This window comes from Anas platyrhynchos, chromosome 2 (assembly GCF_047663525.1).
Source record: "Anas platyrhynchos isolate ZD024472 breed Pekin duck chromosome 2, IASCAAS_PekinDuck_T2T, whole genome shotgun sequence".
NCBI classification, from domain to species: domain Eukaryota; kingdom Metazoa; phylum Chordata; class Aves; order Anseriformes; family Anatidae; genus Anas; species Anas platyrhynchos.
In genome coordinates, this window is record NC_092588.1 from 131,462,677 (window position 1) to 131,480,882 (window position 18,206).

The following is an 18,206-nucleotide window of genomic DNA, read 5'->3' on the forward strand; positions in this document are numbered from 1 at the left end:
CCCATGGACTGTGAGATTGAAGGGAAGGTTTCAATGCACCAATTTTTATATATGCTTGCATGTCCCTTCTGTTTGTTGGGAAGAGATTTATTGTGCAAACTACATATGCAGGTAACCTTCTCTACAATCAGAATAAAGGTTAAAATCCCTCCTGAAAACAAATGGCCAATTTTTTTTTTTTTTTTTATTGACAAAAACAAAGACAGAGGAAAGCCAGCAAGTCCCTCAAGAGGTATTAAACACAGTATCTTCTTTCGTATGGGCAGGAAAACAGCCTGGGAGAGAAAAAAATGCACTCCCAGTTCAGACTGAGCTAAAAGCAGGAGCTATACCCATACGAGTATCACAATATCCAGTCAGCCTTACAGCAAGGAAGAGGCTGGAGCTGCTAACAGACAATTTCCTATTTTACAGGCTAATCCATGAATGCCAATCTAGTTTCAACACCCTAATACTACCACTAAAGAAACCAAATAGCAGTAAGCATAAGGTTGTGCAAGATGTGTGAGCCATAAACAAAATAACTGAAGACATCCAGCCAGTGATGACAAACCCTTATACCCTCCTAACAACACTATCCAAAAGAGACTCTTACTTTACAGAATTGGATCTTAAAGATGCCTTCTTTTATATACCACTGGAGCCGGACAGTCAGACTATATTAATAAATAATTAATAAGAAGTAATCCCTTGTTTTGGAATACCCTTGTTTTGGACTCTCCTCAGACAATGAACATCACGCTATATCAAAAGCAGCTCAAGAAATATTGAGAGCATTACATATTAGGTGGGATTTATATACTGCTTGGAGACCACAGTCAAGCAGACAAGTAGAAAGAATGAATCAAATGCTGAAAAGGCAGTTAACTGAAAATTGCCAGAAAGCTCAACTGAAATAGCCAGAGGCATTACCAATAGTTTTGTTGAGAGTCAGGATAGCCCCCAGAGACAGGGAAAAAGTCCATTTGAGATGTTACATGGCAAATCATACCCTGTGAATTAATTGGTAACAGAAGGGAGTCAAATGCACATAAGGGGGAAGCTTGGGTAAGACTGTTTGCTGTCTTTGTCTGCCATGTTGTACTCTCCTCACAGATTTGTACAGGAATGACTACCTGTTCCATTGGATGGATGCTCTGGTGTATGGACCTGAGGTGCTGATCAGAACATGGAAAGACGAGCCTCTAAAGGAAAAGTGGAAAGGACCTTACACTGTCTTGCTCCACACCCACACTGCAATCAAAGTGGAAGGGATCAAATCATGGATTCATTACATCCACATAAAAGCAGAACCACCAGAAGAAAAGGGAGACACACCACCAGAAGAAGGAGCACAAAAAAAAATCATGGCAAGCTAAACCAACTGAGGACTTGAAACTGCCATTTAATAAGACAAAATTATCTTTATTATAGTTATATTTTCCTCAACAGGACTGAGCTACAGTTCCAATCCTTGGACACGGAATTTAGTTATCTTTGAATTTAACCTGTTCTGCAAATATATCATCTTGTTGTGTGTCTACCCACTTACCTGTCTTAGCAAATGAGGGAAATCTCCCCTCTGTGCTATACCACTCACAGTGAACTAGACAGACATGTAGCAGTTAGCAAACTGCAGCAATGCTAATATCTCCTCTCCATCAGTTTCCCTCTGTCCCTGCGTATCCTATTGAATGGGAAAGTCTGCCATGTACAGTCTCAATTAATAGGACAAATAGTAAGGGTGCCACCCCGGGATTGTATGTAAGTTCCTGGAATCTGACCAAACAATGTAGAACTATCATTACAGATGAAGCTATCAATTACACTGTCATAAAAAATATGGAAACAGAATCATAGAATCATTGAATCATAGAATGGCCTCGGTTGGAAGTGACCTCAAAGATCACCTAGTTCCAACCTCCCTGCCATGGGCAGGGATGCTACCCACTAGATGCTCAGGGCCTCATCTAACCCATCTAAATAGAAGCAGGCCTATTGGCCTCCATTGGTGGATAGCCCCAGGAAGAGTCTATGGGCTATGTGGCCATGGGCACATAAAGCACTTCCCCCTGGATGGTATGGAACCTGTGTCCTGGAATCCTTAGTTCCAGATGTTAGACTACATAAACATTCAGATATAAGGGGATTGCTAAAATCAGAGGGTAGCTTTATGTTGCCTTGGAAAAAACAATACATTTATAATCTTCTTTCAGACAGATATACCTGGTTTCATGCTTTGTAGAGGGCTTTAATCCCCTCATTGGGAATAACAAAAATTGAGAGGGCAATAGCAAATATTTCTGCAACACTAGAAATTATAAGCAATGCAATCACTGATGCTCTCGGTCAAATACAAGCAGAAATAAAACAGGTATCTCAAATAGCCTTGGAAAAATCGTCTTGCCTTAGACACACTACTGGCAGCTCAAGGAGGCATCTGTGCTGTGATAAACCACAGCTGCTGTGTCTATGTAAATGAGAAGAAGCAAATTCAAACAGATATTAACCGAATCTGGCAAGCATCCCATTTGTTTCAACAAGTGTCTCAGGATGCAGCCTTTAACAGTGGACTAGAGTTCTCCTGGTTTGTGTCATGGCTGCCAAACTTAGGGTGGTTAAAACAACTGTTTTAGTTTGTCGCATTAAATGTAGTTATTGTAGTCATATGTAGCTGTGCCTTGCAATGCATGCCTAGATGTCTGTGTAGTGCCTTGTTTAACGGACCTAAGCAGGTGATGTTAGCAAGACAAGATATGGATAATGTAAGAGTGCTTCTTAAAATTGGCAGAAATGGACAAGAGCGATGTGGTGAGAACTATGAAGTCTTAAAATGAGTTTCATAGTCTCAAAGGGAGGAAACCATAGTCCAGAGCTGAAGAAACCAAAGAGACAGGGAGCCTTGAGCTAGCAAAAGCAAAGGAGATAAGGGATGAAAGCAAGAAAGCAAGGAGGAGAACAGCTGAAGAAAGATTCCAGGCTGACCCATAGTACCCTTTTGTTCATTAAAGGTCATTAGCATATTAAAAATCACACCCATGAAAAGGGAAATGTAGGGAAATGTGGGATTTGGTCGCCACCCTGCTTCCGGCCCTCTGTACCAAGCATGCTCAACAGGAGATAAACTGGGAAAGAGGATATGAACTAGAACAACCTATCAGAAGAGCCAGAGGGAGAGTTTCACAAGTTAGCTGGGTATAAATAATGGTGCTGCAAGTCAGAGGTGTGCTTGCTTTGCAAAAGATTGCCAAGCACCCTATTCTGCAGAATTAATTAATTAATAGACCTTCATGTGGATTCCAACTCTGTGTGCTTACTGACAAGGTGCACTGGGCGCGAAGCTACGCTAACACTGGGTTTATTCCAGTTGCTACCTACACAAGTCTAGGTGATGAAGAAGTTGATGGCTGCTTGCCCCTGCTCTTCATCAGCCTCTCACTGTGTTGGACCTTGCCTTCCTCCTTCTTTCCTCAGCCCTCCTTCTATCCTATGACTTGAGTCCTCCCTTCTGCCTTCCCTCAACAACCATCCCCATTTACTCTTTCCTATCCCAAATCTTTCTTTTTGTTCTTCTTTCTCCTTTTTTATTCCTCCATAGGAATATTCACACTTATTTTTATTTCTGGACATTGAATTTTGAACATGCACATGTTCTTTGTTGTCTTCTGTAGTCAGTTTTAATAATTCAACCTCATTCCTCGACAGAAAAAAAAAATAAATAGAAGTACAAGAACTGTAAAGTATTTAAAATTAATTTACTGTTTCCCTAAGCTCCTAAAACTACTTAAATAGGAATTAGCAACATATTCTCCTAATTCGATAATTAGAAGTAAATAAAACATATAGCACAGGAAAAAAAAAAATAGAAAAAAGTTTATTTGTGATACCATTCTTTGGAAGTTTCTGGCTATTAAATCATCTATTAAAAGATAAGTCCTCCTTAGTAGGTTTTAACCTCCTTTAGTAGATTCAGAATATTTCAAATAACAGGGAAAGAAGGAAGAGCTCATGCACTTACTGAAATGAAAGAAGCCCTCAGAGAGAATGTCTGATCCTCGTATTCCTGCAAGGCAGGAATCTCAGCCTCAGGAATCTTTGTCAATCTCAGCAGATAATCAAGGATATTGAAATGTGCAGCTGCCTTCCTGGTTCAAGAAACGAGGTGTTAATGGCACACTGCTGGGAACCGGGCACTATACTTCCATTGCTATACCCATTAAGTAGATGGTAAGTGTTGTCAGTTTAGCACCTTGTGCTCATACACACACACACAAAATATCTTAAAAGGTAATTTTAGAGTAAAATTATGAAAAGCTGAAGTAATACATCTACTATGAAAATGTCATGGCAGCTTCATCGTTACCATAATATATAAAAATGTGTAGAACTACTTCGGTATATCAGGTCTATCAAACACATCAGGTCTTTCAATTATCTCCATGTTCCAATAGTTCTCTCCAGCTCTGTACTTCAGTGCACAGCCTGTTGCAAATGTAGGTTTCTGAATCTCTATTTCAGTGCCACTCTTCAGCTGCTGGAGGAGCGAAAATATCTTCTAACTGTACTTTTGTCCTAAGGAAAAAGAATCTTTGTTGTGGTTCTGTAAAGACAATTTTTAGAGGAAGTTATACAATAGCAAGTCAGCAGAGAACACAGTCAAACTCACATAAATTCCTTAAAAATATCATCCTTAGTTTAATGAAAGTGTTGAGTTTTCAAAGAAAGAAATACAACAATACAACATTTCCTCACCTAGGGAATAAACTCAAGAAAAGTATGTTTTTAACTCATCCATCAACTGTGAATGGTGAAATAATAATATGAAATCCTGTATCTAATTTTTTTTTCCTGTCAGTGAGCAGACAGTTAAAGCCATGACCTACCTGTCTGAATCCAAACAGCAAACTCTTTTTTTATCCATCAAAACATCACCATCTGTAGTAGGGAGACTGACCTTTTCAAGTATCTTCCCAAAGCGAATTGTTCCAGCTTTCACTCTTTAACTGCACCATTACAGCAAGCACCTCTCTCAGTGATCTCTGCTCTTTTGTCTAGCATTTTATGGTAAAATATAAAGGAAAAAAGACTGAATTGGGTATCTTTGCTTTTTAAAATCACTAAGACAGGAAATCCAACATCAATGGTTTTTAAACAATAAGACTATGAGATAATAAACTGCAGATTGCTACAAGGTTTACTGCAAATGTTGCCAAGGAATATTCCCTTTATGTACACTGATATTTCATGCACTCCTTAGGCCAGGGTCAGCCTCCATTCATTAATTATGGATTTTGTTGATTATGTAGAACACATGTTAAAGACTCCAGGAAAAGTGAAAAACAGCAATATATATATATATATATTCTATATATTCAGTATACTCTATCTTCACTAGAAAAGCTTTCTGAATTAAAAATACCTTAATATTGCAAAGGTTAAGAAATATTAGAATTAGGGCTACCTATACCTTTATTTCTGTGGAAATCATCATGCTGAGTAATGTGTCATTTTTTCAGGTTTAGGTAGAGATGCACACTATTCCCTCTGTTACTTGCTGATATGGGATGCAGGTGTTAAATCCAAGGATTAGGAAAGATGGATCTAATCTTTTTATATTGCAGTCAGGTCACAGTAAGGTGCCTGTGCTCAGATGGACACTCACAAACAGCTGGCTCCTGCCTTCCATACCCTCTGCTCTCAGTGCAGAAATGCAGACATCGACATGCCTCTGTGTGAAGTTCTAGTCCTGCAAATCCGTCATCAAACAGCTATTGTAACATAAGAAAAAAAAATGTCATTTTGTACATCTTTGTTAGCTCGAGTTTGACAGAACAAAAGCAGAGACCTTCCCCCTTTCCCCAGGGTTGCTTACCTTCCTTTGCAGTCACTGTGGCACCAACCGCTGTCACTCGTGCACACAGAGGACATTATCCTCAGCTCAGACATTGCTGCAAATCCTGCCACTAAAGTTCTATCCTAAAGATTCAGTGGAAAACTATCTAACATGCAGCTTTCCTATTTCTTTGTTTAGCTAAAATTTGTGTCTAGGCTCATCTCCCTTCTCATTTACATCAATATTCCTTTCTCTGGTTTTCAGAAATTCAATTCTGATGTTACCATATCTATTGTAATGATTTTTCTCAGCTACTACCATTGTTCCTTTTTCATTTTTATCCCTCCAGTGATTTTCCCTCCTCTGCTGCATCAGTCATAAATTACTTAGGTTTGATTTCATTACACTTCACAGATTACTCTTTCTTTTGTCTGCCATTTATCTATGGCAGATGACATTTGCCATACGAATTTGTTTTGCACAACGTATTGGCTTCCTGTTCTCTGTCAAATTTTCAGACAACCTTTTTTTCCAGACACCCTTCATACTTAAAATGTGTTCCACATAAATACCTGCAGACTCAGTTCATTTTGCCTCTCAAAATACCTTTCTACCACTACGCTTCCCTTTTATGTTGTAAGGTTCAATGGATACTGTCTCTCATATTGTCTCACAGTTTACCTGTACTTTCCTGTATTAGGTGTCCCTTTCTGGTTTTTGTTGTTGTTGTTGTTTATTACTATTTATTTTGTCATATACTTATATTTCCAATCTGTTTGGGACAGACTCAGTATTTCCAGGAGCATCAACTTCTTTACATTTATCTACACTGCATTTCACTTTTTTGCATTTATCTAGATTGAATTTCATCTACTGTTTTACTTACTGCCCAGTCTCTCATGAGAGTGTTTCAACTGTTTCATGCCTGAGTTATTTCAGAATTCTTGCAATAGTGGTGGTTTCTTAGTGCCTTTTCATAGTATTTTATCTTTTTTTCTTAATGTTTTATCGGTGGCTGCTTCCACAATAAATTCAACTTCAGACAGATTGTTTGCTGAGCCCTCTCCCACCCGAGAACAGCACTCTAGCATGGAAGTCTCTTAATTTATTTTCCACAGGGAGCACTGATGGGAAGAATTCATTTCCCTGTCAAAGCACACTTCATACCAATCACCAGCTGACCAATAGACACAGGTATATTTCTAGCTGTGTTTGAAGCATAATCATATTTCCCAATGCTAGCTTGGATTATTTTATCTAGCGGATCCTCAAATTGTTTTCCCATTCCACCTAATTAATTAATCATGTTTTTACGTGTAATCTACTAGAACTTCTGATAATCTGTATTTTCTTGCTTTAAATACAATTCCAGTCCCTTGAAGGATTCATTCTTCTTTATGACAGTCTCTTTTACTTTGCTGGAGAGTGATTTCAGCTTCCTTCTGTACTTTCTCTGTCACTTCCATGTGTGTTAAGCACTAATGCTATGATTCCAGTATTTTGATCTCCAGCAACTTACATGCCTATGAGAATTTACTTCCTCAGACTATCCCTCTTAGATATGTTGTTATGAATGTCCTTTTTGAAACCACACAACCAGTGTGGATTTTTGAGTTCTGCTGCCTTTGTAGCAGTGCTAAGTAAGTGCATGATACTGCTAGAGAACAGCAATTCAGCTGTGAGATTTTGATTAGATCCTGCTAGTTACTCAGTGCGAAGTCAAGGTTTATATTTTTTGGATGTGGGCTCAGTAGCCACTCATTCCATGAAAGAGTCATTCATAATGTCTAACACTCTCATCTCAGCGTGCATCTCAGTATGATGGTCACTCATACTGAGACTGACTGGAGGTAATTGAAGTCCCCCCTACAACTGCTACTTGCTTAATTTTTCTCAAAATATTGCAGTCAGTGTTGCTGTCCTTTGTGATGGTCACTAATAGAGACCCAATACATTTGTCCAATACAGGCCTGGAATTTAAGTCCATGTAGGTTCTAAGTTACTCACTGAAGTGGTTAATTTGTCCATTTGACTAGATTTTGATCTCTTGAATGTACACTGTGACTTTACCCTAGGTACATTTATTCTATTTCATGTATATTTTCTTGTCTTAATATTATAGTGTGCCACTGATTGTCTTCTTCCCATCAAGTTTAAAAAATCTTGTATGTCAATACTTTATGTAAGGGAAGACGTTCCTGTTCCTCTATCTTACTTCTTAAATTTCAGCCATTTATCTGCAAGTATGTGTCTGTTGTTCCCATCGTGGGAAGTCATGTAATACTCTTTTTTTTTTCCCATGTCTGAATCTTTATATCCTTTGATGTATCCTACATGTATACTGAAAAACACAGAACTTCCTTTTCAGAAGCAGAATTGTTTCAGAACTATGTGTTCTTGTGCATTTTGTGGGCTTTTTCATAGGGTCCATTTTAAACTGTCAATTATAACTTTCTAGACTTAAAGTGTCTAACAAAAAATCATGCACTGTTCCACACGTTAGTGCTGCATGGACAGGCTCTTCAGCCTCCCGGGGAGAGTTCAGCCACCAGTGCTCAAGCAGTGATGTGTCACAGGCCTGCAACCCTGGAGAAAGAGCTGCGTGACAAAGAGCCAGGAGAAGCCTTTCTGGAGGGCTTGCCCCTTGGCTCTGGGGCTGGATTTAAGCTCAGGCCTTATCTGTGGTCCCTGCCTGAACAATGCTGGACTGATTGTACCTGGTCATGCTCCTCATTGATCCTAACCCACTTGGCTATAGGCCCACCTCATCGCTAAGTGCTTGGCTGGCAATTGTCAGGCCGCTGGCTGACCGTGGCTGCCATCACACGCTCTGCTCTTCTCTTGGTGCTGTGGAACTGCATCATCCATGCCTTGCTGTCATCCTTAGCTCCTGGTCACTTTCCCTTACAAAGAAATTCCCTTTCACAGCTCACTGACACCTTATTCAGGTGAATTTCAAAGTACTCCCTTTATTCTGAAACTGTCCTCAATTCATAATGAACCTGCTTTTCTTCCTCTTTATACCACCCAGTCAAGATAGTAAAAGGCTGCCTTTCTCCCTCTTCCTGTAGCACCATGAGGGGCAGGAATCACTTTACAGAATACTGTGACACAAACCTTAGTCTCCAACTTCCTTCTCATTTGTCTAATTGTACTTCCCTTGCTACTCGTACTTGTGCACCACAACTAGTTACCCATCTAGCACTTCTTACTATTCCCTAGGGGATTTTGTCACCTGGTAGTCTCTGCATAAGCCTCCAAGCCTCTTGAGGTCACAGACCCAACCATCGATATGTGTGATAACAGATTTTTCCATCAATACAACCTTTCTCTTCCTCACTGTGAGGAAAAAAAACTGAAAAACCAGTGCAGGATGTCATTCCATTCTGTTTTAATAGCCAAGATTCACTCCCTCTTAACAAGATGTGACAAATGTGAACATAAGCTAGTGATTCCCACTGACTTCAGTGGACTCTGGCTCAGACTTTTAATAACGCTGCCTGATACACTTTTTCCAGACCCAGCCTTTCATCCACCAGACTCAGTCTTTCATTGTGTTGTTGTTCTGAAAAAATCTGGGATGTAAAGAACATCTGCTACAACAAACATAAAAACCACAGACCTGCTGTTACTAACGGAAAGTATTCTAAGGGCTTGGGTTTAGAAAAAAAAGTTAATTAATTTCTGAAGAATAATTACTGCGATTGCGAGTGTCAATGACCCTTCTCACATAAAGCTTTCCCAATACAATCTTGTTTTGGTCTCACTGAGGACAAAAGATGCTTCAGCTGTACTGACAAAAATCTTTGTGAATTGTTATAAATTCTGCTGAAGGGGTTTCTATATCTTCCTTTTAAATTCTATTTAGTTATTATCTATAAACAAAAGAAGCTGAGCTAGCCTGGTTTGGATTTGTATGAAAAATTATAATGAAATAATAAAACCAGTAAGCAATAAAGAAAGGAAATAACTGCTTTTAATGTTCTCTGTTAAGTGTAATTGTGACATTTAGAAATCCATTTGCTTCTTTGTCTAAAATTCATTATTTCACTGATAAGCACAGTATGTACCAAAAATACACAAGACATCTTTAAGCATCACAGATGTTATAGAAACTAAGCTTATTTTAATCTGGTTTTGCAAAATTATGCAGGTTTTTCTTGAAAATTATGTTTTTGAGAATTTGAGCTGATTTAAGATCCCATTTATTGCAAAAGAAAGGCCATTCAGTTATGCTAGAGTCTCACTTCATCATGGCATCTATACAGTTTCTTTGCTTTTTAAAAAAGAAGATCAGTCACCAAGCCATGTCTTTGTTAAGGCGCCCTGCTGGCAGCATATGGCAAAAATACTGGCACCTTGCCTGGAAAGTGCAGCAACAACTGATGGATCTCATCTCATTCTGTGGCTGCGGAGAAAACAGACCACGCGGAAGGCCAGTCTTATGGCCTGTGACCATCAATTGCTTGGCAAGAAGGACAAGTTCCTGAAAACAGATGCAGGAAGGTGAACTGATTTTGCAAGTTTGGGAAGGAGATTTCAACTTCCCAGGTGATGGTAGAGCCCCCTAGAACAGTCCCTCTTACAGCTGGACCTTCAGAAGTTGTGGTGTAATTGTGTTTTATATACTACTGTGAAACCAATATTTCAACGTATTGCGAAACAATGTATTGAGAAATAATAGCGCTAATTTAATATTAATGGGTCAATTTCAACTTAAAGTATTTCTTGAGGACCGGAGTGAAATCCTGCAGATGCAGTTCTGCAAAAGAAGCAGATTTTCTAACATAATGCTATATTAAGCCAGTCCTTTAGCATTGACCTGTTCCATCAGAAAAAGAGAAACACAGACCTTTTTTTTTGACATTATTCAAAACATAGCTTGGCTTTAGGTAAGTGCACAGTTTTGGAGGTTTAAGTGGTAGCAAGTGGAGAGGGACTCTACTATCATAAGTAGATCCTCAAGAGACTTGACATCTCCACTTTGAAATGTGGCTCTAGTTAGAAAATACCATCTCATCTTCCATTAATAAATTTGTATGCTAAATATCATCCTATAGTAATGTTCATTTCTATGCTTACACAAAGCATTACACTGTGAGAATTACAGAGGAGCAACCCCATACCTAATAATAGGAGCAACCCCATACCTAAATTATGTGATAAAATACCCTTGGAACTTTAGAAGATAACAGAAGAGACATTTGTTACAGACTAAAACATAGCAGAAACAACATTTTGAAGATGTACCTTTCTTTGTCCTTTTAAATGCTTCATTTTTTTTTTTTATTATTATTTTTATTAGTTTTAACAGGATTCTTATTTCCTTCCCCTTCCTCATACCACTCCCAGATGAGAAGGGGATAAATGCGAGACCCTGAATCAAACTCTCTCCCTTCAATACTTCCACTGGAAAAGGAGAAAAAGTACAAACAAACATGAGGCTATTGGGCTTTTCCTCATATTTGTCAAACTCAGAAAATCCTGGAAAAAAATAAAATAGAAAAATAATTCTCAATTACACAGATATGATTATAATGTGGTTTTTGGTTGGTTGGTTGATTTTTAATGAGAACATTATGTTCAACCATAATGATGTCTCTATGGTCCTCCTAGACGGTAGGGTGCAATTTCACACTAAATCTGCCATCTTCCAGTCTCAATACCTGTATCAAATTTTTAATTATCCAACCGTACAATGAGTCAGATTAAATTTTGATCTGCCAGAAAGCCACCGTATCCCTGTGGCTTCCAAGACCAGTATACAGAGTGCAAGCCGGGGGCAGGGACACAGGGACAGGAACACATGGAGAGAGAAGAAAGCAGGCACTAGTGGCCTTCTCAGTAGCTGTTCATGTTAGATCAGGTGGGACGTACACAGGTGGAACATACATTGACCTGGTCAGTTCAGTCTGGCCTCTAATGAGAAGGCAGAGTCCCATCTCCCCTCTCCCATTTGCTTCTCCTGGATGCTTTTTCCAGTCATATCCTGTATGCCTGCATTATTGCATATTGTGTACTAGTAACATCAGCAATGAGCTGGAATTGATCCAGATAAAAACTTTTTGTTTTGTCTCTTTTGTACAGCCTAATGTAAACTGGCACTGACATATGCATATCCAAAGGATGGATGAAACTGTCGCTCTGGGTAGCTTGCTGAGGATTTATATGACTGTCTAACCTTGGCCTTAGTGATTCCATACATCTTTTGCTGTTGCATGTAAAAAAAACAAATCTGAATGAATTCGTACTACTATTTATTTGTATTCTGTGACTTAAGGTGACTCTAAAGAAAAAAAAAAAAAACAGATTCTGGGAAACCACAGTACGCGCAGTCTTTTCTGTTGTCCTTCAAATGACTCTTATCTCTCTTCTGAAGTCCACAGTCATGAAACAGTGTACTAGTTTTAAAAGAGTAAGCACTTTCAAAATCATGCTTCCTCCCCTCCCAAATCCAAGTCGAGAGGAAGAGACAAGGAACAAGAATTCCCACTGTCCTAATTTGTTTCTTCAGATGATGCATCAACTAGATGATACAAGTAGATAAAAGATACTGCTTTTAAAACTCACTGAACTGGAATTTTCTGAATTTAAATCACATGAATCATTTCAGTTTGGCCAAGTTTTAATCTAAGTTCATTTTACCCTAGAAACAAATATCTGAAACAAAACCTGAATCTGAATTTGAGAAGACAGATTGTTCTTTTAAATAATTTATTTATTTATTCTACTTTATTATTCTACTTTAAAAAACAAACAGTTCATCCCTAGACTGGCTTCCTTAGGTGATTATTTTAATATTATTTTCTATGATTCTGCTGTGGAGGTGGTTGTGCAAAATGAATCTCATATGAGACTTATTTTTGTCATGAGCATTGTTTTTCAGAGCATCAGCATTTTGAATTATGCTTGCAGAAGATGCCAACTTTAAAATTTGTTACTTTCATCTACATCTGTTCTGCATTCCATGGAGAAAAGACAGGACTGTTGGGTGCCTGAACACTTCAGGAATACTATATGTGCTTGTTAAACAACTCTTTCACACAAGTATTGGTGTTTCGATTATGTCTTAGCAAATAGGGATGTCAGCCTGACAGAAGTGTTTCTTAAGGGGCAAGTCCCAAAGAGGAAAAACAGATGGGGAGAGACAACATCAACGAAGTAACATCGCAAAGTATACAAGCTTGTAAGTTAGTCAGATAAATACGTTAGTGAAAGACAGGAGCAAACTTGTTTGGACCAAGGATGTTCTGTACCAGCAAGTAAACAAACAGAACACTGTTGTCTTTAATCTGATTTCTTGTGCAATATAAGATAAAAACATCCTTTTGTAGAAAAAAAAAGATGGGGGGGAAGGAATAACTAATGAAACTCTTTTAATTAAATTTGCTAACTCTTATGTTCTGCCTGTTTTCAAGAAAGAAAATTTCTGATGTCTTAATACATGTAAAGAATAGTATCAAAATATTCTGCGGCTTTCTCTTCACATCATTTTCACTTCAGTCTAGGCTCAGTTGTTAAAATAAAATAAGAAATTCCTGCTTAGAAGTCCTATTACAATTACACATTTCATGCAATCACACAATGTGAATCTTAGAGATATACTGTATGTATCCTCAAAGGAGGATGGACTCAGTCACACATTCAAATATGTTATCATCCTTCTTTCATAAACATAGCAATACAATTTCCTACATATTAAATGAAACTGTATTTTGAGAAAAACATAATACGGGAATGCTACATTTTGAGAAGTGGTAGTTCACTTTTTTAACAGAGCAGAATTTTCCAAAACAAACAAACACACAAACAAAAAAACAGTAAAAACAAGTAAAACTCAAGAGTAGCCAGAGCAATTACGTTCACCTTTTCATCAGTTATTTTTTAACTGTTCTAGATAAATGTTTATAAAGACAAAATGTTACTTCTCAAAATTTCTGGCAGATGAGCTAGAGTACAATGCAACACTTAAATCCACATCCGGGCAGGAACATGTTCCATCCCCTATTTTACAAATGGAATGAATGCAGTATATTCATTCCTTTAGTGGCCAAATTCCAGAAAGGAAGCAAGCTGGGACTGGATTTCACATTCTGCTATGTTAGAAATTATCTGCAGAAAGTACTAATGATTCAAGGGAATGTGATAATTGGAGACTGTATAAGTGAAAAAGGGCAATGCCTTGGAGATCAACTACATGCTTCTTTACAAGAACTTGGCACTCTGTCCTTCCATAGAGATTTTGCTTATGTCTAAATTGCAGTTCAGCTGGCAAAAAAAAAGACAGAAACAGGTTTAAACCACTGCCAACATATCAATAGTTTATCCTAATTTATAAATACAGCTGCCTGCAAAATTAGGCTGCTTACAAAAATGATCAGCCCTTGCAATGTCTGACAGCATTGCCCTTGCAGGAGGAACCCCAAGACCAATGTTTTTGCACAGTGCAAAGCATGTGAGAATATCAAGAAAAAGATACTATTAGATATTCTGCACAAGCTGGCCAGGTCTAACCAGGTTCATACCAGGATGCTGCAGGTATATTGGTTTCGCTCTGAGGGGTAATGAAAGCCTGAGCTTTATCCATTAACATTTTCTGAAACACAAGTGAAGTCCATCTCTGTGTATCAGCTTGTATCTCCAGTGATTTTGGCAAGGGCCACCAATGACATCCTAAAAGCATGATTTATTGTAGCTTTACTTTACATTGCCTCTGGGAGCTGCCTTTATCTTTCTCCTGATTTCAGAGGGTATGCTTGCTTAAACTAACCCCCTAAGTTTGGATGTCAAAGTTCTGTGAAATATATTTCTCCTAGAGTACTCTCCTTCACTGACACAAGTGAAACACACTCCACTTTTATCCTTTTTAGACAGCTCTGTGTTACCCAGCTGTGCCAGGACCTGCAACATAACTCAAAGGCTCCTTGAGTAATCAATGATACTTCTGGCATCTGGTATTAGCAGCTGGATTTAAGTACCCGTTCTGGCTGTGATGCACAAAAATAATGGATTTATGAACTACCTGAAAAACATCCTTTTGCAATTTGTACTCAGAAAAAAACATTTCTACCTTGCAAACATCAACTTTCCTCTAAAAGCTACAACAGAAAACAGAGACGAATAACATTTTCTCTGGAAACTACATGAACGACAGTTATTTCCAAAATAGCAGTATCTGCCTTCCTGTTCATAAATACGAAGAATCCTTCTTTACCCTCTCCATAAAGAAAACAAAAGCATATGACTCATGTTAGTGGAAGACAGATAATATTTCCTCCAGCCTAGGGTTTGTGGAAAATAGCTTGCTCAGAGTGATGTCTAATCCTGTCCTCTCCGGGTTCTATCACTGTCTTAAACGAGAACAAGTTTTGGCTTACTGAAACTGTTAGACTGGGGAGACTTATTCTTTCTATAAATTGTATTTCCATTAACATACTGACATCCTGCATTAAAGAAAAAGATACAGAAAAATAAATTAGAATAGAAAATCTATTTATATTTTTCTAACTGTGCAATACTTTGTTGACACAGCTTGTGCAGATAATGCCACAGCAATGAGACTATACTTTGTAAACATGCTGTTTTCATGTTTCTTTGTTAACATTTAATTGTCCTTCTTAATGTTTAGAATACATAGTGAATGTGAGGTCTCACATATCATTCCGTACAGCTGTTGCACAGTCAATTATACATGTTCTTTGTATTGTCACATTTCAGAAGCTGCTTATAAGCAGCTTTTTCTGCTCCCAGACTGCCTGCTTAACTCACTCTTATGGCAGCTGCATCAGTATCTCCTAAGCAGCAATGTGTCCTGGAAAGGGCTGTCAATACCAAATTATTGCCTTTCCACCCAAGAACAGCTTTTTTTCAGAGGACAAACTCTGACCAGGTTTTTATAAGCAGCCAACAGCAGATGACATACAATAGTTTTTGGTAGACTGAACCTGACCATCATGCCAGCCCTGGAAATCTGCGACTTGTCTCAGCCATTGTGGATTCCCAGCATAAAAACCAGCCAAGATTTAAGTAAACATCAATAAAACTATAAGGAAACAAAAGATTAATCTAAGGCTAATTTAAATTTGGAACAAAGGAGCAGAGAACTTATATGGACTATTTATTTCTTCTCAAGCACATGGAGAAGAAACAGCATGGAATGGTTCAGGAAGAACTGTTCAAGCATGCTCTTCCTCACTCAATAGGAGAAACTATAACTAAAAGTTTAACCTCTTGTATTAAGATGAAGAATCACAAGTGCAACTAGACAACTATAGGCACTAGAAACACTTTATATTTGGCTAACAAGTCATTAAATAGTTGAAGCAGCACCTCTTTAACAGTTCCAGGTACCAGTCCTGTTTACATTTTTTTTAGTGAAGATTTTGTCTTGCTATTGAGACATTAAACTTTTATTTATAGAGTTCACGTAGCTTTTTCAAATCAAACATGAGCAGCTTACAGGGTGATACTATCTATGGACACAATCACAGGAAAGAGATTATCTGTAAAAGGGCACTGAATTGGTGTAGTTTCAGTGGAATTGTTCCTGTGACTTCTTGGGGTCTTCATGTCAGGTTAAGTCTTCCAGTAGGGTGCAAGCTGTGTGGAGCTGGTGCTTCTGCATATTAATTTTTGGTGGATTGTGTAATTTAAAATAGAATATATTGGAAATACAAAGACCTGCTGTTTCACCTGCTCTCTTGAACCCAGAGAGTAAGCAGGGACCATGATTTAGTTCCTTTGAAGTGTTTGATTCTCAGATGTTCTGCTTTTGGTATGTCATTCTCTTTCTTTGTGTTTGTTTTCAATAGTCACAGAATGATATATCATTAAAACAAACAAACAAACAAAACACAAAACAACAACAACAAAAACCAACCAAACACAAAAACCCACCCACCAACCAACCAAAAAAACATAAATGTTATAAACATTGATATTTAAAACATGAATATTTTCATCTATTCTGGAATGTCCATCCTGCAATGTATATGTCCGTACTTCTGTTTTTCTCTCATATCACAAATATTGAAGTCTCTTAACTTTTTTTTTCCTAATCTCAGTAGGCTAAGCAAAACCTTTGCTTGTGTCAGGTGCTTCTCAGTTAGCTCAGCAACTGAGCTAACTCAGTTGCTTCTATGGGTTCTGTTACCTGTTATCTGTTTCAGCCCATGTTGCTCAAAATATCTCTACAGAGAAGGAAATTACTTCCATTTATTATTGAATTGAGCCAGATTTGAATCTGTTAGCTGACAGGTAAAACAGCTCAATATTCCATTATGAGCAGCCTAGGCAGCCCTGTGATTCCCTGTGAAATACACACTTTAATAGGTTTTCTATGCAAGGAACAGATAGGAGCATGCTAAGAAGTTGTGCACAATGACTCTTTTTATACTTTGCATGGATAAACAAAGAACTTCCCTTCGGGTTTTTAATGCAGTTTCACCAATAGCAATTTATGACAGCTGTGAAACTGGGATTTTATAAAAAATTTGTTCCAGGGCAAAATTCAGAATTTTACTGAAGACTTGTAAATTCAAAAAAAAAATAGTCTTGCAAATACATCCACATTTTGCCCGAAAATGCTTCACTTCAGAAAAGAAATTAGATCTTCACGAAAGAAAGATTAATGAAATTCTCACTTCATTACATTACTGATTATTTCACTTTTGCTGTACAGCACTTATTCACATATTCTCTCTTTGTATAAAAACATTATTTGTTTTCATTTTAAATTAAAAGCCTTTATTTTAAAGTAAGGATTTACTTACTTTAAAGTAATTATAATTACTTTAATGCTAAAGCAGTCTATAAAACTGTACACTCAATAATAAAATAGTAGCAATATGAAAGCTCTGTAAACTAGGGCTAATATATTTCAGTTTACAAATAGCACTGTAAAAATCCAGGAGATAGTTTGTATTTATAATATAATGATCATAAGTTATATACATAAATGGAAGTGAACTAAAAAGTTTTCTGTTCTCACTTGGTATTTATAGAATATTATTCTTTGACTTACTGATCAAATTCTAAATTATTTCAAACTATTCTTCCCTTAGTAATAGTACATACAAACATTGTCATTATTTTTTTTTCTTTCCCAGATCACTAGCACCCCTATTTAATAGACATTTTGCTTATATGGTTGCTAACGGGTTATGCTACGTAACATATACAAACTTGTTCTAACTGTAATGTTTTAGATAAAACAATTGACCTATTATAATGCTAGGATTATTGTGTACTTTTAATGATTATACAGAGATGATAAACTTTATCATTCCCATACTTTTGGCAGGCATAAATGAAGTAAGTAACAGAACATTTCTTTACCATATATTTCAGTACAATTCATTATTTATCTGTTATGTTATAGCTGTGTTTTTGTTGT